Below are 25148 nucleotides of genomic sequence, written 5' to 3'. Positions count from 1 at the left end.
AAGAGCTAAAGTTAAATCCAGTTTTGATGGCCAATCCTCTTAACTACCTTATTCTTGTACCTTTTATGCTTATAATGTACATATGTATATACATGTATGTTTACTCAAATAGATGAAGACAGATACAAATAGGTAGGTAGATAGATTCAGGTGTATGTATCTCAAATCCAAAAATAATGTCAAAAGTGTGGGGAAATACAAGGTAGACACTGTAACATGTAACCTGTCTCAGGATTCAGAAATATAACTAGAAAGAAAACAAGAAAACACATCTTTCCTTTTCACGCCTCAGTGAATATATCAGTGTATTTCCATAGCAATTAATAATCGATTAATGATAGCATAAAACAACAGATATCATCAGCCCCAAGAAAGCCTTCCAGTTTTAGGCCTGGCTCTTCACTTTAATTTGAGTCACTCTTACAATCACTTCATGCTGGTCCCAAAGGGAACACAGCAAGAGTATTTGGGAGGTTCAGATTCATCATTCATTAATTTATTCATTCTGTAATATTTACTGAAGGCCTCCTGTGTCCAATGCAGGAAGGAGAGACAGTGGATGACTATACAAACATACACTAGAAATTCAGGGGAAATAGATCCTTTTTTCGTACTCTATACCAGATAAATCCTATATGGACTAAAGTTACATCTTATATGAATATAGAAATTGGCCTTTAAAGTTACATTATGATTTGTAGGGTCTCTATTCATTTTTTAGGTTTGTTTTTTGACCTTCCACCCCAGCTCAGAAACAACCACACGTCCAAAACCACTCATACCAAAAGCTTACCAGAGTTTTATTCTTGATAGGATGCCTCAGACTATGTGCATGGTGTTTCTTCCACCAATCGCTACAATTTCACCAATGAGTTTGCTGTACAACATAAAGCCTTACCTAATATATTGACCAGCAGAGATACATTCAGCAAGAAATCACTTTACCCAAGAAGACTAGCTGAAATTAAGGTTCAGGCGATAGAATGTCAATTCAACTCAATAAGCATTAATGAACCCTCTGCACAAGGCATTGTGTCAAGCGCCACGGGTAACACCATGCTTTGATGTCAGGTGGGTTCCAATATGTATTTAATATTAAATATGATGGCGCAAAACCGCCATCTCAGAAACATACTTAATGAACAGATAGATGTTCTATCAGGATTGAGCCTTTTATTCATAAAGAAGATTAAGATCTCCCTTTGCTAAGTGGTTGTACTGCTATCCAGCCGGTGTGCACGGCAACAGCTGTTCTGCCTGCCTACCCCCGGCTGCCCGACTCATCGTCACCTGGACAAATCTTACTGGCTCTTCAGGAAAGAGGGCAAGAGTCTATTTCTCCAAGAAGCTTTCTCTGACCTTCACTCACCTGTCCTGCTTTCAGCTCCGATTTCTCACAGCATGCTTCTGTAATAGCCCTTACTTAGCCTCAGTGCAGCTGTAAACACATCTTTCCAAAGATCTCTGTCTGGTTACCTAGGTCTCACCGATAAGCAACAGCTGTGAGCATCTGGAGAACGAGGCTTCTCAGTCTTGCTTTTACCACTAAGGCCTAGCACTCTTTTTGATGTATGGCAAGAACACATTATTCAAGACTACATTTATGTGTTTTTATATTATTCCTGTTGGGTGTTCGTTTTCTTTACTTATCATCAGATTTCCTTTGGACACGTTGTGGGAATACAATTAAGAATCAAGGAAGTCAGTGCCAGCCTTCCAGACTGTCCACACCAAAAGGGCACACCCAGTGGAAGGATGATATCCCTAGGACAACCTTGGTGACTTTGGCCAAATATCTGAAACAGCTACAGACCCTGTAACTGGTGGGTCTCCTAATACAACACTTAAGTTGTGTTTTGTTTTGTTTTTTTTAATTTGGGATGTCTCCTTATCTAAGAGTTAACATTTGTTTGGTCACTCTGCACCAAGGCATAGAATTGTTTACAGTTTATATTTATGTGTTCCACTTGAAAATGTTGGCTGTATATTTTCTTTCTTTTGTGTAGGCTAGTCTGATAAACCTTGATTATCTTTGGGCATATAATCCATTCATAGTAGTACATCAAACTCAATCTACAGAACAATCTGTGGAACATTTTTGTATACACATTTCATGAGCAAAATAATTCTTCCCTTAAATTCTACCTGGAAATATGTCTTGACGTTCTATAAGGAAGTTTAATACAAGATCCTACATACCTTGTTATAACCTTGAACATGGCTGTACAAAAGAGATTGAATTAAATTCCACTGATTATGTAGTCCTGCTTCATTCCTTAAGTGGCAGTCAATGCATGGAAAGAATCTTCATGAATATTGCTTGGCAATGAAATATGCACTCAGCCCAGCTCCGAGCATGCCAAATGTTTTGTAAAGTTGTAAGATGAAGTGGGAGAGGTTTGGATAATGTTCTTCACACTTCCCCTCTTAATGTGATATCCATCAGCCTTAAGTCAAAGGTGCATAGAGAATTTTAAATTTACTAGTCAATACAATAGTTTGCTTTATGTAAGTGGATTTTCTAGACTACAATAGGTATGGTGGTATATCCCATCCGATTTTTCTATTACATCTCACCACTATGGGACACTGTAACTTCTGAGGAAAAGGAGTAGAAACTGATGGTTCAGAAAATTAGAACAGTGGCTCCCAAAATTCTTCTCTGCCTCTCAACCGTTCTCTTGATTAATACTTTCCACTCAGTAACATCACACATTAACACAGGTAATCGAAACTGCTTAGGGGTAGTCCTCTCCCACACTCACATCCCCAACTTGAGAATGGTTAAGTAGAGAATTAAAGGATTTTCAAGAGTGATTAAGCTAGTGGGGGTAAAGGAGAAGCCAATAAGTAAGCCTATTAACAGAGGAAAGGCGATCAGAAAAGCAAGATAGAGTAATTCATGTTCAGCATCCTAAAGATCTGATTACTTCATACTCTTTCTCACTAAGTGTTTTCAGCCTGTGTTAGGATGCTTTGGGTTATCCCATTTCAAACTGCATTAAGAAATAAATACAATTATATTTTATATGACAGACAGTCCATAGGAAAGCAGGCTCACACACATAAGCGGTATGATCAGAAACTCAGGATCTTTCTGTCTCTCCATGCCCCTACGTTGGGCATCAGAATCACTCAACCAGGGATTTCTCCCAGACTTTAACATGGTTACCAGTGACAAGTGGGGCCACATACTTCCTTATTCTTGGTAGTAGAAGACAGAAAACCTCTCTCACAATCAAGAATTAAGGGCAATGCCCTTCAGTCTGATAGTCTGATTAAGCCAGTTTAGGTCATGCAACCACTCTTAATACATTATTAATTGCTTGGAAATCCCATGTGCTAATGGGCATTTTAGACCAAAGATCCATTCTTGGGATCAGCTTCCCTTGATTCAAGTACTGTATAAGAGAGGGCTTCAATGGGATTCAGTTTCATAAAGTACAGCTTTAGAGGTAATAAATAAGTCCAAAACCCACCTATTCCATCAAGTAAGGGTTACCTGCAAAATGGCAATTAGAGCAGTACTTAAGCCATCTGAATGACCTCTATTCCTATCTCGTTTTACTCTGCATGTGAAGCAGGTTTTGGTGTATTTGTTTTGGGAATAGACTGACTAGAAATTCATCACTGTCCAAAAAGAAAACATCTTTTTCATCTAGCCATTTGAAGCTTAACTACTGGGAAGAAAAATATAATTTCATTGTGTTCCCATAGTCTCATTTAGGAAATAATCTTAAGAGAGTCAAAGGACACCATGCCATGTGAGCACTCTCCCTTGCTCTCAGGGGGCTTGGCTTGGACTTGAACTTGTCTAGCATGTTCTGAAGTGTTTTCTAAAGCAATATTTTTGCCTTTAGCACTGTCCTAACCACTGGAGCTTTAAGAAAACTTTAAAAAGTGTTGTTTAAAAATAGCATCACAAAACAATTTTCTTTTCTCTTTATAGCTAAAAATAATCTGAATCTTTCCTTAAGAACCTTTTTTTAAGGTTTTATTTGAAAGGCAAATAAGCTGAAATGCAGATGTTTATCTAAATCCAACTCAAAACAGTAAGAAATAATTATAAAACAAAATTAAAACCCAACAGAGTTCTGCCCCTGTTGTCTGGGTAATTTTAGGCAAATAAGGTGTTGAGTTTTTTTTTTGTTTTTTTTTTTTTTACAAATGCATTAATGTGGATGTGATGTATGCCACAAAATAGGATGTTCCTAAAACATCCTGTAATAAAGTCTAAGGTCTAAAATATTATACTTTTTTCCTAATCTTATTTGTATTCCCTTAGAGCTGACCTTGCCACAGTGTGAGTTCACCTAACGGCAAATGTTTAACTGTAACAAAGAAGCCTCACTCTCTCTTTTATTTTCCCCCCTAGCAATTGGGGGCAGAACTAAGGAACCAAGACCATAAAAGCTTTGTATTTAATTAGGAGATGAGTAATGCACAAATTTTTAAGGAAAGGGGACATCTTTATCATCAAACTCCTACTTTTGCATGATAAATGGAGTCCCAGATTGACTGTGTTGGTATAAGGGGCAGATGGCTCTGTTGGACATTTCTCTTAGTGCAGTTTCCTCCAATAAAATGAGGATAATGGTAGTCTCAACTTCATAATGGTGTTGTGAGGAGTTACCAAGATAATGCTGAAAAGAACTTTAGCAGAGTGCCCAGCGTGTAGAAAGCACCCCGGCATATGTTAGGTGTTTCTGTTGCTGTTAAAATTGCTGTTATCATTATTTCTTCCAAATTTTCAATCAAATGAAGTTTGGGGGTATTTTTAACATGCTGCAAGCTATTTTTTTTTTTAAATTTCACTGATTGGAATGAAGCACATTTTTTATGTCACAAATGTAATGTGCCACTGGGGGCAATATGCCCATAATTCTTCTCACTGAACCGTGTTTTGGCTGACACAGTGAATGTGCCAAATGTGGCTTAAATTCAGAATTTCCTCAGAGCCTCTTCAGCATTGTTCCCCCAGAAAATCTGCAACCTGAGCTGGGCTCCTCATTTGGGCTTGCAAAGGTGTGAACTAACTGCGGCCAAAATGAAGTAAAAAATGATAGATGCGAATTGTCTGCAACACTTTGTTGGTCCTGGCCAGTGGCTAATCCTCTAACCTAGTTGCCAGCCTGCCCCTGTCCACGTGGGACTGACAGGAGCAAAGCAAGGGCGCACGCATGAATGCACGGACGCCGGCTTGTGCACGTGCACGCGCGCATATGCACATACACGCACGCGCGCGCACGCACAAACGCACGCACAGCTCCCCCACTGAAACCACCGCAAACACGATGGTGATAAGGAGCTTCCAGTTCCAGTGGGTCCTAAACTCGCCTCCTCCCACAAACACAGCCAATGTACCGCTGCATGTGGCGCAGCTTCCTCGGAAAGACCCTTACACACCGGCCGAGTGACCCGACCGGTCGGTGCCGGCCACGCGGCAGCTGGCAGGGCGGCCCGGCCACACTGTCCCCCAAGCCCCATCCCCGGCGCAGCCAACAGGGCAGTCGAGACGGAACTCAAAATCAGGAGCCTCCATGGGTCACCTCAGCTCTTAAGCCCTGCACCTGAGAGACGAGCCACCAGCCCCCCGTCCTTTAGCTTGGACGACAGCGGGGTTCACGACCCCAGATGGCCGAGGCTGAAAGGATGCGAGAAAGCGCCCCTCGGAAAGACTCACCAGCCGCAGGGCCAGACGGGAAGCAGCCGATGCAGGGGCGCCGGGTCAGCGGCGGAAGGGACCGGCTCCTCAGCTTGTCCTGGACCTGCACCTGGAGTGAGCTGCTCACTCAGCTTGTCCCGGAGGGGCAGGCATCTGCTCAGACGGACCCGGGGGTCTCTCGGAGTCCTCCACAGGCGGTGACTGGTGGGCGCCGTCTCGAAGCCCCCTCTACTGCCTCGCCCGTGGGCGCCATCTTCACGCCATCCTCCTGCCCCGCTCCTGGGCTCCCAGGGCCCCCGGAAGGGAGCTTTTACACACCCCTGGTGCCCTGGTGTTGGTGGCTGCCACCCTTGATTGCCTGGCCCTGATGGCCCCGCGGGCTTGAGTTCCTGGGACATCACCCCCCGCCCCCCCACCGCTCATGAGAGAGAGTTCTTGGCGGGCCGCCACCCCACGGCGCTGCATAGATCTCCACGTGGAGCACACGTCCGGGCTTGCCGTGAAAAAGGCCTGTGTGCGTGGCCCGGAGCTTCGGCCCGAGGCAGGTGGCGGCGGCAGGCTAAGGTTTGGCACAGAGCTGGGGCCCTAGGACCTGCTCTCGGGGACCCTAGGACCTGCTCTCGGGGACCCTAGGCAGGCCCCGCCGTCTTCGCGCTGCTGACTGCCCTGCTTGGGCGCGCTGCTGGCCCCAGCAGAGCTTTAAGCTCATCGGGAGCCCGGGTTTTTGCACCTGGGCCTCATGCCTGGCGGGACTGAGGCCTGCGGCCCCTTAGGACGGTATATATTTGCAAGAGCGTTTTTCACAGAAAGTTACTTTTGTGTGTATAAATATAATGATGTAACTACAAAAATTTGCAAAGTTGAATTGTGTCATGATAAAGTTAAATTTGCTCAGAACAAAAGTATTAGGCTTACAGAAAAAATATTAATTTCAAATTTTAATTCATATCCATAATTTTTGCAAGGCATATGTGATCAATATAAGATGTTCCAGCATAGAAAACTACATTACATTAAAATATGTGGGGGAAGTTGAATGGAAATGAATTCAAGAAGAATGGTATTAAAATTTTATTAAAATGATCTTATTCACGTATTTTTTAATGAGACATTGTGGCTATTGAATCGCTACTGTATTAAGACTCTACTGGAATCTTTTTTAAGCAATTTGATCGTTTGTTTTAATGATAAAATTTACAATTGGCCAGAAATTGCATTATTTTTAACAACTTAGAGTGCAGCATTTTAGCTGTTAATGGAAGAAATACATAAATTTTTCAGTATTATTTTCATTCACATGCAAACAAAGTCTCAGGTACCCTGTGGTAGACCACGGAAGACTAATGTGTAGGTACTCCACCACCCATGGTAGCAGCGTAGCTGACATGCTTTTACTCTGAGGCTCTGGTTCATCCCTAAATTCATCAGTTGGGACACCTCAGTAGCCGATATTAGAATTCCCAGAAATATAGTCCAGGTAACTCTGCATCAAGCCCAGGCCAGTTCCTTTGCAGTCATTTCCCTAACATGAGTGCGGAAAATAGGAGACCCACAGGTCTCTCCTGGCATATTTCTAGTTGTAAATCTCCTGAAAATATATCACTCAAAAATAAGAATAGATACACAGAGAGCTAGATGAGTCTAATTCTCTATTTCTCTAACTCTGTAATGTAAGGTTTTACTAAGAGTACACTCGATTTACATGACTAAACACAATACTTAAAATTCTAGTTTTCAACCTGTGAATTCAAATTTAAGAGATTTTACATTTTTTTCCCTAAAAATGAGTGGCTCCATGTAGCATAGTCACACTTGGGGGACTGCAGCAGATAGCACTCAAGTACCATTTCACATCTCCTCAGCCTCATCTGTCTCTCACCCAGCTGCTGCCATGACGACCAGTTCTTCACAGGTTCCGACCCACTTCCTGCAGGTGCAACCCGGCGGTGCTTTGTGCCCGTCCCTTGCCTGCACACCATGCCTTCCATGCTAGGGCTTCTCTGTTGATGGCACAGAGTGAGCAACCTCAGGAACCTGTTTCATGCTAAAACCATACATAATCTGGAAGTGTTGGCAACGTGTCCCATGAGGTGAAACTTTAACACGAGGGGGTGGGAGTCTATGGGTAAGTGTTCTGCCTTTCTTTCCCAGGAGAGATGGTCCAGAGATGCATTTCATAGGGCTTCTAGGATGATCTCATGAAGTGGTAGCCAACTTGATAACACTTTCTTGTACTGGTTCTCCTTTCTTACTTTTCTGCCTCAAAATTCTCTCTAGGAAAACACTCCCCAATAAGGTATTTGCATATGAAAAATAAATGAGGGAGATAAGTTACAATTCTAAAAATCAGTGCTACCCGTTGGTCAGAGCTATTTCTCTGGTATGTGCTCCAGAGCAACTCCCTTTGCTAGTCTTCTGATACTCATTCACTCATTCGTGTACTCATTCTTATTTTCAGCAAGTACTGATTGCTTGCTTACTGTATGCTAATTACAGCAGATACAAGGATGAACATAATTCCTGTTTCCTTCGCTGAGAACTTTGTCACAAAAAGGACTGATAGGGTGCACTTTGAACGCATCTTCCTGAACTCTAAAAACAGATGCCAGCTACTTCACTGGCTGGACAACGGATGGTGGGAAAGGTCATTAGAATGCAAACAGTGAAAGCACAGAACGAAGGTTGCAACATACCATTGGAAAATCTCCCAAGCAGCACATGTCACAGACACTCAGAGGTGGGACAGATACAATGAATGAAAGAGAAAAATTGGAGACCACATCTCAGGGCCACACAGAAGGGAATAGCTATTGGCGTCCCTGTTCTGTGTGGAGCTTAAGCAGTAAACAGAGGTGCTGCTTAGCTCTTAGCTCTTGGATGAAGGGCCCCAGAGAGTGGGTGGTGGGTTGGGGGGTAAAGGGAAAACAGCAGGCTGTGAAGAGAAACCCAGCCAGCACAGTAAGCTGCTGCTTCCACAGGCTGATGCTGCATGTGATTGTATGCCTTTTTAACAGCCTCTAAAAGTCTCTTTTTAAAGCCTTTTCGGAAGCAGTTTCCTCTTTTCCTGTTGTACTATCGGTTGGCAGATGCCTCTGGGAAAGGGGGATCTGCTTTCCAAAAGGCTCTTAAAGAATGTTGGTTAAAAATTACTTTTAAAGCTATCTGCTGGAGAGCACCTTGCCCTCTTCCTCTTGCCTGCCCCCGTACCTTTCATTTTCCCCAGCCTTCGCTGATGTGCCTGTCACTCCGTCCGAAACCTCCCTCGTTCTCCGACACTTGTGCTGACATAACATCCCACCCTGGCCGGCAACTGCCAGCTCTCATTGGAAAGTGATTGCTAAACGTTTCTGGGTTCTGGAATAGCACAAAGGGGGAGGGCCCATCTTTAATGGACCATGGCTTACCAGAGGGTGTGTTGAGAACCAGAAAGGTGCACAGAAGGCATCTGTGCCTTAAAAAAATAATAAAATAAATAACAGACAGGAGGCATGTAAAAAACCATATGCACTGGGACACTGGACGATGTTGATGATTTGAGAAAGAGGTCATGGGGGCCTGTCAAACAACTAAACCATTCTGTTTTCAACATTTTTCAGGATTAAATTCTGCAGGCCATTTTCATACATCCTAAGGGGAACAAAATATCATCCATATATTTTTAAAAGGCATTAATTAAGTTTAGCTCTGACACCCAAGAGTAATGGTCCCTGACCTGAGCCCTGACCTCCAACTAGGATTTCAGATGAGGCTAATGGTTGTGGCACAATCAGATCTGTGTCACGTATCAAATATAGGTCAAAGGAGGAATGCTCCCTGCGGAAAACAAAAATAACCTTTCTAAGACACCATTTCATATTAGCATAGGCCCATATGCTCAGGATCAGAAAGAAACTGTGTTGTATCTGAAAGAAATCACGGTGGAAGAAAATCAAATTTGAAGCTAAAGCGTCTGGCAATGGAACTGCATTTCTGTAAGCCTTTATTTACTGACTGCAAATAAGTCTTGACCTGAAATTAATGAAAAATGTGAGCGTGGCCTAGGAAAGTTTTGGGAACTCCTATGAACTACCAACTTTAGAGGATTTTGTACTATGACTTTCCTCTCACTAGTTTCAGAATGTCTAGCTTCACAAAGTTTGAAATTTGGGGGCACTCGGGTGGCTCAGTCGGTTAAGAGTCTGACGCCTAATCTCAACTCAGGTCACGATCTCAGGGTTGTGAGTTTGTGCCCTGTACTGGGCTCCAAACTGGGCATGGAGCCTACTTTAAAAAAATTAAAAGTTTGAAATTTTAATGTAAAAAGCATTATAATTCATATTAACTCATTCATGAAATCTAATAGAAATGAATCAAGTCACACATATGTATTATTAGATTTAATTGTTTTTAATCTAGTTGCTACAATTGAAATTATAGTCCCACTACTGAAGTGATATCTTACCCAGTTTGGGATTAATCAGTAAAAAGGAGAGCTGTAAACTCCTTTCTACGACAGTTCTCTCAGAATTCTCTTTTTGAATGATGTCTATCATTAACTTTAATATATTTAATATATTTTAACTGTAATATATAATTACAAGAAAAGTTCTTCAGGAAGCACACATCAACTACTTAGTAATGCATTCTTTATATAATACTTTGCTTTTTTAATACAAATACTTAATGGCTTTTTTTAAGATTTATTTATTTGAGAGAGAGAATGAGAGGGGGAGAGAGAGAGTTGGGGGAGGGGTACAGGGAGAGAGAATCTTAAGCAGACTCTGTGCAGAGCACGGAGCCCAACTGAGGGCTCAATCTCGTGACCCTAAGACAACCTGGGCCAAAACCAAAAGTCAGATGTTTAACCGACTGTGCCACCCAGGTGCCCCTGAATTTTAAGTTCTTTAAATAAAATATCACACAGAATTAGATACTACAGTTACTGAATTATAATAAACTGCTGTGGATGTGAATGTTATTCAGCCCATGCTTCAATATACTTCCTACACTGGAGTCTGGAAGTAATGTAAAACATTTTCTGTTAGTAAAAACTTGCTTTTAAGAAGGTTGTGAAAGGGATAGGGAAACCATCAATATTTAGGTAATAGAAAATGTAAAACCAAATAGCTTGGGGCCAATTCAGTTCTACCATGTAAAATAATGCTGATTGGAGCAAATCAATGCTTTGAAGACTTAGTCTAATATAATATAACTCTAATAAAGTTAGGTAAATTGAGAATTCCGTGTATGGTATGTAAAGACATGTTACTCGTTCCAAAACAGAGATTTTAATGTTTCATGTCAAAACTGAAGAGCATGGCCATATATAAGCAGATACAGGGTGGTGACCAAGTCAGAATCTTACCCAGATTCTCACCAGCCGTGTGACCTTGACTAAATCAATCAAGATCATTTTCTGTCTATATCCTTTTTATATTATTGTCAGGATTAAATGATCTGTATTATAAAGCCATCACGCAATTCTTGGCCCACAATCACTTTTATTATTATTGAACGTTATTCTATGTGAGTAAAATTTATGATTTCTGAATCCTCCAAGTCACACACACACACACACACACACACACACACACACAGAAATAAACCAGTCAGCTCCCTTCATACAATCAGACCTGGGTGATCCAGTTTAATAGCAGAGGAAGAAACTCCACATGAGAAGCAGGAGACAGATGACCTAAAACCTGTTTTTCCCAACAATGACTATACTATAAAACACAGTTACTGTTGTAAAAGAGGAGGTAGCCTTTTGCTTTTTCAAAATCTCCACCTTCCTACACCAGAGGTGTAGGAATTCTACATGGTTGGAAATTCTACGAGATAGTCTACTGTTTTATTTAAATCACTTATTTATGCAAACATTCAGTACAATTTTAGAACTTAAAATATATCATCTGACTTTTTTTTAAACTTAAGTTTTTTAAAAAATAAATGAGGCAGTTTCTGGGCTTAAGACAGTTTCTAATGCTTTATTTTGTTGATTCTGTTACACAAACATTACAGTAAATCTCTTGAGGAAAAAAAATATGTTGTTGCTCTAATACAGGGTTTGTAATCTGTAGCTTGGTTCGAACCCAGCCACTGCCAGTTTGTGTATGGCCTGCAAGCTAAGAATGTTTTTCACACTTTTGAATGGTTGAAAAAAAAATCTATGGAATAGTATTTCATGACAAATAAGATTCAAATTTCAGTGCCCATAAGTAAAATTTTATTGGAACAATTCATTTGTGTATTATCTGTGGCTGCTTTCACTCTACAATAGCAGAGACCATGTATGGCCAACAAGGCCTAAAATCTTTACTGTCTGGCCCTTTAGAGGAAAAAGTCTGCCAATTCCTACCCTACCATAGCAAGCCCCGCTTAAAAAAAGAAAAAGAAAAAAAAAGTTGCTCAAGCATCATCCAACTTAGGAACAGGTTTTATTATTTTTTCAAGATGTTTTTACTTGACAGAGAGAGTGCATGAACAAGAGGTAGGGGTAAAGGGGCGGGAGAAGCAGACTCTCCATCTAGTAAAGAGCCCATGCAAGGTTCCATCCCATGACACTGAGACCTTGACCAGAGCTGAAACCAAGAATCTGACACTCAACCAACTGAGCCACCCAGGCGCCTCAGGAACAGGTTTTAGACCATAAATTCATTTGAAAGTCAGTTGTCCATGACAATTAAATAATAAATGGCAATTGGATTCCTGGGCTAGCCCACAACTGCTAATTAACTTGAAATTTATTTTAACTTTATTTAAGATCTTGAGTTATTAAGTTTGGAAATAGGTGGCCGTAAGTTGCAGAGAAGAGGAGGGATCTTTTCCTGATAGAAGGGCTATAGCTCTACACATGTAGCTCTTCTCACTGGGTGCTCTGACACTCTTTAAGCAGAGAGACCTGATACATATTTTTATATTCCTCACAGTATTTAGCCAAGAACATTTATAAGTGCATACTATATACTTGTTAAATGAGATGAGATCCATTAATTCTGTTAGTCAATATGACCTCAATTTTCCCAAAGAGTCTCCTCTTTGTCTTTTATTATTATAAGGCACAATTTTCATAAATTCGGACTTTTTTGAAAGCATGGTCATTTAACTTTAGAGCAACTTTTCAATGTTTTTTATTTCAAAACACAGTAAGAAATACATTTTATATCTCAACCTAATGCACATATTCATATACATAACTTAAAGAAAACTTTCTGCATGCAAAGTTGTCTGTTATAATCTACTCCACTTAATTATTTTTAAATTCTCATCAGACTTACTATATTGGTTTCATGACTAACTAGTGGGTCAGAATCCACAGTTTGAAAAGCTGACTCTACAGTATTTCAAAATAAATAGCTGAGAACTCACAAGTGAATGAATCAGTTCTTTCAGGACTGTTAATTGAGCACCATAATAAGTGCCTGGCCCAGACACATGCCAGACCTTGTTATGATCCACAAGACCTCCTTCCTTACCTCAAAGGGCTGAATGTTTGGTTAGGAAAGTAACCAGTAAAGAGTAAATGATTGGGAGGTTAAACACTGCTCAGCTCAACCAGGATATATCCAGATTATAGCATCAGGTTCCCAACATTGAAACAAATCCAACTCCAAGGCCCAGCTTTGCTTCTATTTCACTAATATTTTAATTAACTGGATTTAGTACATGGCTTCCTGTTCTGCTATTTAGATAGATCTAATCACTCCCCCAAAATTTAAACCAGCTTTGAGAGCAGAAAAAACTTTAAGATATACTTATTTTAAATATAGACATAATTTGAGTATAAGTATAGATGATACTGGAATAGGCATTTGGAAGTTTGTTTGCATCAGTGGAAAAGGCATTTGTTTTTCCCATCATCATTGAAGTCTTTTGAGTTCCTTTTTATAGCCAAATTGTGAAAAATAATAATATTATTATAATACATTTGAAATTGCAGAGCATTTGTAATTGTGGAAATACTAACTTGAAATATACCTGCAATATCTTTTTGTAACCATTACTATTTTAAGTTTAATTATAATATATTATCCAGTGACGCAATTAGACGTTTTATAAGCAGAAAAATTCACACACACACACACACACACAACTACACAATACCCAATTGTTGCATTTGAAACTCTAGCTGAAAGAAAACTATACCTGAAAGAGGTTTATCTCACATGTCTTAAAGATTTATAGTTAATTAAAGAAGAACACGGGTAGGTAATTCCAAATGCACTGCAGCTTCGTCCATTTAACAAAGAACCTATTTTACTTATAAAAATTGTAGATATGAGAAAACACAGCGCTTTTTTGTTCTGTTTTGAAGACATTACACCCCCCTCCCATTTATCTGACAGAAAATTCCTAAATAGGTGCTTCCCCCTGTTACCCATCTTACTCAGGTCCTAACCCCACATCCGTCTGTCAGAACCCAGTCCTATCTGCTTCCCAGATGGCCCAAAATCCTTCTCCTTTCCTCTCTCTCCACTACCAGAACCCAAATCCAAACCACCCTTTCCTCTTGCCCAAACTACCACAGAAACCACCAGACTTGTCCCCCTGATTTCTCTCTCCTGCTTCTGTGAAATCAGGCTCTCCACACAGAAAGAGTCATCTATAAAATTTAAATCAGAACATGTTAAACATGCTGCTTCAAAAGCTCCGGCGGTTCCCACTGTGTATTCACCGGCTCTTGTTTTCTACCACCCGTTTCCTTATACGTTGCATTTCAGTCACATTTAACTTCTTCTTTCCCAAATGCGATGGTTAATTTTATGCAGCAACTTGGCTGAGCCACAGTGCCCAGATAGCTGGCCAAATATTACTCTGGATGTTCTGTGAAAGTGATTTCCAGATGAGATTATCTTTGAAGTTGGTGGACTTTGAGTAAAGCGGATAATCTTCCACCAGGCGGGTAGGCCTCGTCCAATCAGTTGAAGGCCTTAAGAGGACAAAAACTAACACACACCTGCTCCCAGCCAAAGGTAACCTGGAAGCAGAAGGCTTTTAGACAAGCATGGCAGCTCTTCCCTGAGTCTCCAGTCTGCCAGCCTACCCCATCAGATTTTGGATTCACTGGGTTGCCACAATTGCATGAACCAATTCCTTAAAATAAATCTAGAGATGATGATGACAGATCGATAGACGGATAAACAGACAGATCCCCTGCTGGCTCGTTTCTGCTGGAGATCCCTGACTAATACAACAAACACCAAGCCTTTTCTCACTAGAATACCTTCAACACCTTCACTAGAATACCTGCAACACCTATAATAACTAAACTAAATAATAATACAATAATTATAGTATTATAATATTATATAATTAAATAAATAATATAATATATAATATAATATAATATATAATAATATTATAATATAATAATAACTAAAAGACCACCTTTTCTCACTAGAACACCTTTGCCCTTACGGCTCTCTGTCTCTGGAATTCCTTCCCCAGGCTCAACACAAAACTGCCTCCTTCCTATCATTCAAGTCTCAGCTTGAAGTAGCTCTCGGAGATACTCCATTGTATCACCTCATTTCATTTCCCTTATGGTACTCAGCCCGAAATGATCCATGCTCATTTGTTTGATTGTTCATCGTCTATTTCCCGCTGACTGAGTCTAAATTCCGTCAAGGAAAATACCTATTATATCTTGTTCCCTGTTGGGTCCCTGGTACCTAGAACAATGGCCGGGACATAGGAAGCATGTGGTATTTATTGAGTAAATGTGGGAGCAAATTAATAAAGAAAGCATTTGTGTTAAAGATCAAATTGCTTTCTTGGCACTGTTTATCAGGCATCAGGTTCTGTTTAGCCTAGGAGGTCATTCTGCATCTAGAGTCCGTATAATGAGATAGAAAGCTAGTTAAATATCTCGTGAAAAAGTTGTAGGTCCTCTGTTAATTTCCACACATGACTGGAGTACTTTAGTCTCAAATGGGAAAACTCAAACATATGCCAAAATTGTCCTCAATCTATCTTTCTTTTTTGGCATAGTTTAGTCTAATAAATCTGATTAAATCAAGGCAATAACATTATTCTTCCTTTGTAAACTTCCACAACTAAAAGCAGTTCTTTATATTTCCTATGGCAAATCATCCCTATTGGAGAACACCAAAGAGTCTTATCAGCGTGTGGACCTAGTACCAAAGGGTGAAGCTACTAACTAGTTTCTTTTTTTTTCTTTTTTGAATTAATGCGATAATATTTCCTATATTGCCAAAATGAAAGAAAATAACTGATTTTTTTTTTTTTAACGTGAGAACTCGGGAAGCTGGACCAACTCCAGCAGATATGCTAAATCATTTTACAAGTGTTTAGAGTATTTTTACTTTATAAATATGTTCCACCACACTTCTTGGATCTTGCATCTTATAGAGTTAATGTGGTTGACTAATGTGGGGGTGGCCAAATTTTCTAATCATTCATTTATTCGTTCGTCTTGTCATTCATTTCATCCTAAAGCACTGCTAAGTACCAGGTACGGAGCTAGGGGATAAGTACACCTTGGTGAATAAAATAGATGTAGTCCCCAACCTTGAGAAACTTACACGGTGATAGAGAAAAGAAGAAAGTATAAATGAATAAATAATTCAATAAATGGACATGTTATTTAAGAACTATCATATGTGCTATGAAGGAGACAGATTAGAGTAGAAAGATAGAGAAAAACTGGGGGAACACACATGACAGGAAAGTCATGAAAATCTTTGAAAGTCTCTTTGATATTTTATTCCCCAACATGGAGAATGAAGAGAAGGAAGCCAAGAGAAAACAGGGTGGCGGATGGAGATGGAGAGAGGGTACCAGGAAGAGGGAGCAGTGTGGGTAAGGACTAAGGGGAGGAACATGTTTGATCCAGTTTAAGAACCAAAGGAATCTTTTTCCATGGGACGTCATCCTTAAAATCTTCAAGATCTTTTTTCCTTTAGTGTTCAGCTAAGATCTTTGCCTAACTTACCCTACCTTGGACACCAGGTGTGTCCAGGGGAGGGTTGGTGTGGGGGACACTGAAATGAAAACCATTGTGTTTGTCATGCAAATTGAGTCTCTTCAACAAAATTCGATTTACTAGATATCTTGGTGGTTCATTCCGCAAGCACAGCCCAGCTTGCGCTTTGACGAAGCCTTTTGTCTATGGCAACAATTCAGTTTGTCCCCAGCCACTGTTCACTCAGGAGTCAGGCCTTCCAGCTCACTGCCAGAACCCACTAGAAAGTAAACACTTCCAACTGGATGGGTCGAATCAATCGTTCTCTTCCTTACATACCAATAGTGTTGATTGTGGAAGCCAAAGACAGAAACCTATTATTGGTCTTACACTCAGCCCACTTATATTTCAGATTGTCTGAAATCAACATTAATTCTATTCTGAAAGAATTAATGTATCACATCTCCCAGTTGTGGAATCTTAGAATTCAGTGAGAACAGCCCTCCAGATTTTTAGAAAGTTCATTTCACTGATGAATACTTTACCTTTTTTAATATATTTATATTGACCTTTATTAAACATTTTATTCAACACACTTGAGAGAAGGCTGTCATCAAACACTGATGACTCGTGAAAGAAACGGGAAGAAAACAGAAGACCCAATATAGTGTAGTAACAACTTGATGACGATGTGCCAACTTGCACTCAATTTCTTTGATTCCTCATTTGTTCATCTGTAAAATAGAATAACTGCCATATCTCTTTTGAAAAGTATGAGTTAACAGATTCAGACATGTTAATCAACATGAATGTTGTTTGAGGTGTTTGGAGGGAGGGTTGTTAAGAAGAGCAGAATCATGTAGTAGGAAAAGCCTGGGTTGTAGAGGATTATACAGTAAACAGTTAAATCCCCAACTTGGCCAACACTACTTGGAGTCTTTGAGACAAATGGCCTCTCAAGTTCTTTAAACTTTTTTTTTCTTTTCTGTGTATAAAAATATGGACCAAAACTGCTTTGTTTGTTGTATGGATTACATGAAAAACCTTGTGTAAGACCATCAGGGATGCTTGTTCTCAACAAGTAAGCTCTCAGTATACTTACTTGGTCTTTCTTTTACCTATGAACATTTTCAATTAAACTATGAAATACCTTTCTCGTGTTTTTAGGAATAAGAAAAACTTTCCAAACCAAATTTTCTATAAAACTCCTTACAAGAGGGGTGCCTGGGTGGCTCAGTGGGTTAAGCCTGTGCCTTCAGCTCAGGTCATGATCTCAGGGTCCTGGGATTGAGCCTTGCATTGGGCTCTCTGCTCAGCAGGGAGCCTACTTCCCCTCTCTGCCTACTTGTGATCTCTCTCTCTCTGTCAAATAAATAGATAAAAATCTTCAAAAAAAAAAAAAAAAAACAACCTCCTTACAAGAGAAATAAATCTTAAAATGACCAATATAACTTTTTTTAATCTACTTTTTTTAATCCAGCAGAAATATCCACTGCTTTTAGGGTTGTTTTAATATTTGAAATACATAGCTTCTGATATGTGATACACAATGACCAAACTCTGATGTCATGTGAACATTCTTAAAAACCAATTTTCCTTACTCTGAGCATGTAATCCCACCATCTTGTAAAAGTGATTGATACAGATATAAAAGTTAGTCCTGCTCATAAATCAGACAGAGCAAATTAGATGTAAGTACGTTAAGTCCCTTATTTTTCTATTTGTCATACACATCAAACTTCATGCATTTTTATTTTGCCTGGGATAATATCACAGAAACTTTTTTAATTAAAAAAAATTTCCGAAAGAGTACATTAGGTTGTGCTTAACATAAAAGTGTTTTCTTCTGATGCAGACATCAATACAGTAAGAATCACCTCCTAGGTGCCAAGTTCAATGCTAAGACTTCACTACACTTTATCCTTTTTAGTATCACTAGATATTAGATTAGTATCACTTAATCCTCTCAATATTCGTAAGGTATAAATATATAAATATTTAGGTTCATTGTACAGATGAGGAAATTGAGATGCAAAGAAGTTAAGAAACTTACTTAAGGTGGAACAATTAGTTAATGACGGTATTATAACTTAAATCAAAATCTACTTAATTCCACAGAACCTTCAATCATTAATTGCACAAGGCAAAAATAAAATTAAGCCAATCTAATATAAATTGACATCATCTTCTGTGTTCAGTGTTTTGTGCATTATCCTGATTAATACTACCATCATTACATATTTGAGAGACTATGTTGTCTTGCAACGTGCTTATTTTTTCTTGAGAGAGAGAGAGAGCAACCAGGGGGAGGGGCAGAAAATCCCAAGCAGGCTCCATGACCTGCACAGAGCCTGATGCGGGGCTTGAACCCATAACCCTGAGATGATGGCCTGAGCTGAAATCAAGAGCCAGACGCTTAACTGACTAAGCCACCCAGGCTCCCTACAAAGTCCTTATTTTTTTGAGACAAAATCCTTTGTCCTACAACACCTCCTACTCTCTCTCACACACACACATACACACAGCTTTCATTTTACTAGTCTCTTTACTCCTTCAGTCTACACAGTGCCTTTCAGTACCTAAGAAAAAACATCCCCCATTTTATTTTCCAGTTGATTTTGCTGCAAGCTCATTGATACCATCTTTATCTTTTGAGTCGTGAAGATTTGTTTAGAAGCCCTTTTGAAAGTGAACCAGATTTTAAGGACGTAGTTTCATAGTAGGGGATAAAAGTTGCTCTTAAGTCTTCTGTGACGTATTTCCATCTCTCTTTCTTTAACTGCTTTGCTCACATTGCTCTAACTTAGTATTTATTTCTCCTTGAAGAATCTGTTGTCACAAAAATTAATTACTTTGCTGCTAATAAAATTAGTATTTCAGAAAAACGGAAGCTTTGTAACATTATCCCTCCTTCTGGGAAACATACTTGTGCTCTCTAATGTAGAGCTTAGGAGTTTTATAAATCCAGTACTTTGTTTAAATAGTTTAATGAGATTCTTATTTTATTCTTTTTTGTAATTATTTGTAGAATGTACAGCTCTCGGTGATTTAATTCTTAAAAAAACTAATTAGTGTGCTATAGAATGATTTGTCTTTTGTTAATTTCCATTAACATTACATTTTGGTTTTGGTGGTGTATGTTGCATTGGGTTCCCTGTGGGTATCACTGGATGAAATGCATATTTAACTGTGTCCAATATAATGATTAGTAATGAATGAATGAGTCAAAAGGAAAAAGGGTAGATACTTTGATGGTTATTTCACTTAGGAGACTAACATCTGAAATCCCATAAAGGAGTTAAAAATGTATTTGGTGGAATAATTATTTTATAAAGCAACATATAGTCTATTGTTGAGAAATACTTACAATGCAGGGTGGAGAGGGTTCTACCCACTAATGTAATGGTGGTGCCCGCAATGGTGAAGGATACTAATGAAAGAACACAGGCCAACACTTACTAATCGCTTCTGAGGGCCGGACAGCACCACATTATCTCGTTTAATCCTCACCATGACCTGTTAGGCATGGCCGATCATTGTTTTCATTTCACAAATGAGAGAACTTCTACTTTGAGAGGCTCAGGAAATTCTCTGAAGTCATGCAGATAGCTAGAGGCAGAGTGAAAGTTTCCAGAGACAAACTTAACCAATTTCACTAGTATTTTCAGTCTTTATGCATATAAAAAGTAATCTCATGATATTTATATTTCAGTGTAGTTCTCTGTATTGTTTCGCTCATAATTTTAAGGCAGTGGTTCTGGGGGGGGGGGGAGGGGAAGGAGGGGATGGATTTTGCCCTCAAGGGAACGTTTGGCAATATCTGGAGGCATGTGGGCTGCGACACCTGGGAGGTACCTCTGGACCTAGCGAGGAGAAGCCAGGGATGCTGTTCAAACATCCTGCCTTTCCTGGGAACGTCCCTCACAACAAAGAACTGTCTGCCCCAGAAGTCAGGGGTGCTAAGGTTGTGAAACCCTGTTTTAAGGAACTTCCCAGGGAAAGGTTTTCTGGTAATCATGTCTTTATATGGCTTGATTTCTGTCCTAACTGCTCTGTCTGAATGCAACAATGACTCTGGATCTTGTATTTATAGGAGAGACTGATAACACAAACGTAGAATGCTCACATCACCCCTTACAGTCATGGAGCGTGGAAGTAATGTATCCTTTGGGCTCAATGACAGTGTTCTTGCTATAGGCACACATGAGAGCCCATTTCAGAAATATACTGTCCCAACTGTGTTAGGTATTCAGACGCACATGACTATAATACAAGGTAGGTATGATTTCCTCCATATTGTGAAGGAACGTGTACAGAGGTTAAGTAACTTTCCTACCATTGCATAGCTCGTAAGTAGATGGACCAGGATTCACATCTCAGAGACTGACTCTGTTCCCTATACATACCCTGATATATTAGCAAGAGAAATGCCAAGCTCTGAGTTCTGCCCTAATCCTTTACCATACTAAGGTGGGGTTTTTCCTCAGATAAAGTCTAACACTTTTCAGCTTAGAGATATTTGAGTAGCCCACTGGATACAAGAGTTTGAGAAGAAATATTCTCATTTAAAAAAAAAAAAAACCCCACTCTACTAGCTTCAAAAACAGCATCTAAAAATAGAGGATTTATTTAGAATGGAGTATGAGTGACCATCTCTTCTAATCAGATGCTTCCCTTCCCGGAAAAAGAAACCAAGGCAACAAAGAGGTTGTGCGACTTGATTGTGCTCACACAGCAAGTTAGGGGAAGCCTGTGACCAGAGCCCGGTTCACCTACTTCTAGTTCCTTTTTGCTTTTTCCTGCAGTACGCCCACCTCCTTGACCTGCTTCCCCCTGCAGCCAGGCTGACGGTAGGAAAGCTGTTAGTCCTCCTCTTGAACTGGTGAAATGTTTTTTTCAGACTAGGGACACAAACTCATTATCTTCATTATTTTCATAAATTGTTTAGGACCGCAAATATGTTGTGGAAAATTAGTCCTTTGAAGAAGAAAGACGAGAACGGTAAAATCCCACAGTCCTCATTATTATGCAGTCAAGTCACTCCGTAAAACTAATTAAGGATTTTGCAGTGTTTTATGCTCCTCAATCAAATGTGAAGAAATATGATCTCATGACTTTCATAAGAAAATGGTGAGTCTGTTCAAACTACATAACCTCAAAGCCTGAGAAGTCCTCCTGCCTGGAAATGGCGCCCCTTCTCCCCACAGAGCAGGTGACCTGCAGACACATTTCCCTTAAAGCAGGACTCCCCAGACCTCAGAGTTCACAATCTCTCTATGCAGGTGGTGTGCTAACTCAGAAGAGTGGTGGTTTCTTCTAGCCCTTTCCGTCCTCGGCCCCTTTCTTGAACTACACTGAGACGAGGAAGGAGAACTATGAAGGGGGCCCCCACCATCCATCAAACCACATTTCCCAAACCTCCCTCATGGTCTACATCACTCCATGCTGACTGTGGAAGATTATCTATTGGGGTTTGGGAAGAAGATAGTTGAACTTCTGTATAAATTGTTTTGTCACATATACTTTCAACTTACATTTTTTTGTTGGCTCAATACCATATACTGTATGTTAGTACAGAAGTACATAGAGTGTGTGTATGTGTGTGTGTGTGTGTGTGTGTGTGTGTGTGTGTGTGTGTGTGTGTTTGGAGGTTATATGCTTTATAATTTTTGGAAGCTGTTGTTCTATATGTTGTAGAACTCTTTCCCAGGGTTCTAGAATGTAGACCTCCTCTCTCCCTGGGCAGAACATGAGAAGCCACCACCTCTGGTCCTTCACCTTCTGCTAAATGTCAAAGGCCAAGGCTTCCTCCAGAATTTACTTCTCTGTGGCCTCCAACCCCAACTTTATGTTTCTAAAGAAGCAAGTATAGAGTCCATTCCAGCCACCAGATGTGGTTGAACTTCTCAGACACTCCCTGCCTATCAACTGCCCTGCCTCCATGGTCCATCCACCTCCTGAGTTAAGGGACTCAAGCTGAGCCACCCTCCATCTGGATAAACAAAGCTCGAGAGCCCCAGAAAAGATAAGAAGCCTGGATTAGTTGCCTGTTGCTGCTAATTATTATCACAACTCAGTGGCTTAAAACAATACAAGGTTATTCTATTACAGTTTCACAGGTCAGAAGTTTCACTGGACTGAAATCATGTCAATAAGGCTGGGTTTCTTTTGGAGACTCTAGGAGAGGATTCGTTTCCTTGCCTCTTCCAGCTTCTCGAGGTCACCTACAATCCTTGTCTTATGGCCCCTTCCTCCACCTTGAAAGCCTTGAGTGTAACACCCTTAAAACTCTTTCTCTCTGACTTTTGTCTCCCTGCCCTATCTCCCCTGCCTGATTGCTTCTGTCTTAATAAGGACCCTTGTGATTACATTGGACCCACCCAGATATAATCTCCCAATCCCAGGATCCTTAACTCAATCGTATCTGCAAAGTCTCTTTGCCATGTAAGTAACATATTCACAGGTGCTCAGGACTGGAAAGTGAAATCTTTGGGGGCCATTACTCTGCCAACACAGAAACTCTCTTTGCCAGGACTCCTATGTTAAATCAGCTGAAGAAGGAAGCCACATTCACCTCGATTCCAAACTGGGAGGAATGGAAAAAAAGTATAATCCCAGAGTTAGAGACACCTAGATTCCCATCCTAGTTTCACCAATAACAAAGCTGCATGATCTTTGGCATGTTAATTCATCTCCTTCTAATTGCTTCTTTGCCTGTTCTCTGGAGAAAATTGTACCTCAAATAGGGCATAAAAATGCAAAAGTATCTAGTGACAGACCTTTAGTGGGTGTTTAGTTAAGGTTAATTTACCCATTCTGGTGCTACAGCGCCAATCTCAGGTAATACTAACTAGCAATTGTATGGTATTTCCAAATCATCCACCTTGACCTACACAACAACCCATGAGCTCTACCCCACCCCCAGAACTGGAATCTAAGGAAGGTTCAGGGACTTACTGAAAAAGGAAAAAGTGGCAAAGCAGGGACTGCAAACCAACCATGTGTTTTTCTCCTCTATATAGGAGACCTCTACTTCTGGTCACCATACTGGTTAGAAATCAGCTATTTGGCCAAAATAGATTGGTGTATAGGAAGTGAGGCATATTGCCCACTATCTTGATGAAGTTTGTGGAAAAGCAAAACAGATGAGAAACTGTAGGCTCAGGAAAATATTTTCTCTCTGGAGCTGTTAGGCATTTGTAACAAGTTGTTAAGGCAGCTTGGCTCTTAATGCGTGTGTGGCTGGTGCCAGTTTGGAAGCTTTTATAGGTCTCTAGTTCCCCTGATATTATTGGCTAAACCAATAAGTGTGGTTAATTTTTGATGTAAAAAGAATCATAACTCTGAAAATACTTGTGAGAATTAAAGAAACTCCAGAGTTTCTCCTAGGAGTTTCTTAGTGAAAGAATTAACTATGAGAAAGAAACTTAATTGCCTCCCATCTTAGTAACTGAATAATTATTTCCCAGAACTTAATGTTACAGAAAATAAAGAGAAGTTTTTATTTGCTTTTGTTGTTTTTGTTCCCACTTGGGATTATTAAGGTACAATGTAACTACGGCCTGATGCTTTTTGCCCTTGGTGATGTAGGAAGCTTTGCTCTCCATTCTCCTGACTGGTGATTAACAGGCCCTTGACTTGGATCCTGGTATGACAATTAGGATTGAGTGGTGTCATCTGTTTCGTAATTAAATTCTATCTTCCATATCCTTTGAACACTGTGTCGGAGTTTAATTGACTGCTGCTATCTCTGTGGCCATTGTGGCTTGTCTCCACAACAAAGTCATGATAACAATGTTCCCACTTGGTGCAGAATACCCCAGTTGAAAAGAATTTGCTTTCTCTGTCACACAGAAAGCGTTGAAGTCCCAATTTAGAAGCAGTTGTTAAGATGCCCGGGGCCTCTGTATTCCTCTAAGTCCTCACTCAAGCTAACGCATAGAGTGTACATTGCAAAATAAAAGAACTTCGACATACATAGGGAAAAAAGTCCTGTCTGACCACTTGATAACTTCTCCAAGAAGACTTAGAGATTGCGCTGAGGGATGACAGATGTTGTGTAAACAGACTGGACATAGGCTTCTCCGTGTAGCCATCACAGACAGAGAAAATTTCCAAAAAACCTGGCTCATTTCCACTCACTTGCCAGAGAAACATTCTCTGTGAGTACGTATTAAACTCCTTACGTTCAACACCGTTAAAATACACTTCCAATTTATTTTTTAAGAAAGGCTCCAGAAGCGTTAGGCTTCCTCAACAGGCATGTTGTCTTGTGTCAAGTAGGCAATACAAGGTGGTTAAGGCCATTAGGTAATACACTTTTGGAATCAAGAAGAGAAACATATAGGCAAAGCAAAAAGAAATAAATGCTCCATAAGAAAGGGAAATTATTATTTTTTTTAAAAGATTTAAAAAACCATCTGCAGGATAATCCTGATTCTGTTCCCAAGTAGCACAACAAATCCATTTGGTTTAGTCAAAATCAAGGATATTTGAGATGCATACAAAAGTAGCTTAACAATATAGTGAGCATACCATTCAGGTAAAAATGTTAGATATTAATTAATAAAGAAACAACCG

General features: G+C 39.9%; 1 protein-coding gene across 1 annotated transcript in view; it reads left to right on the top strand.

Moving 5' to 3' along the window:
- CDH6 (cadherin 6) overlaps window positions 1-25148 on the top strand; it is a 121199-nt gene that overhangs the window by 7433 nt on the left and 88618 nt on the right. The window lies entirely within an intron of this gene.

Source organism: Mustela nivalis (assembly GCF_964662115.1).
Source record: "Mustela nivalis genome assembly, chromosome: 3".
In the NCBI taxonomy this organism is placed as follows: domain Eukaryota; kingdom Metazoa; phylum Chordata; class Mammalia; order Carnivora; family Mustelidae; genus Mustela; species Mustela nivalis.
This window is presented reverse-complemented; position numbering and strand designations above follow the sequence as displayed.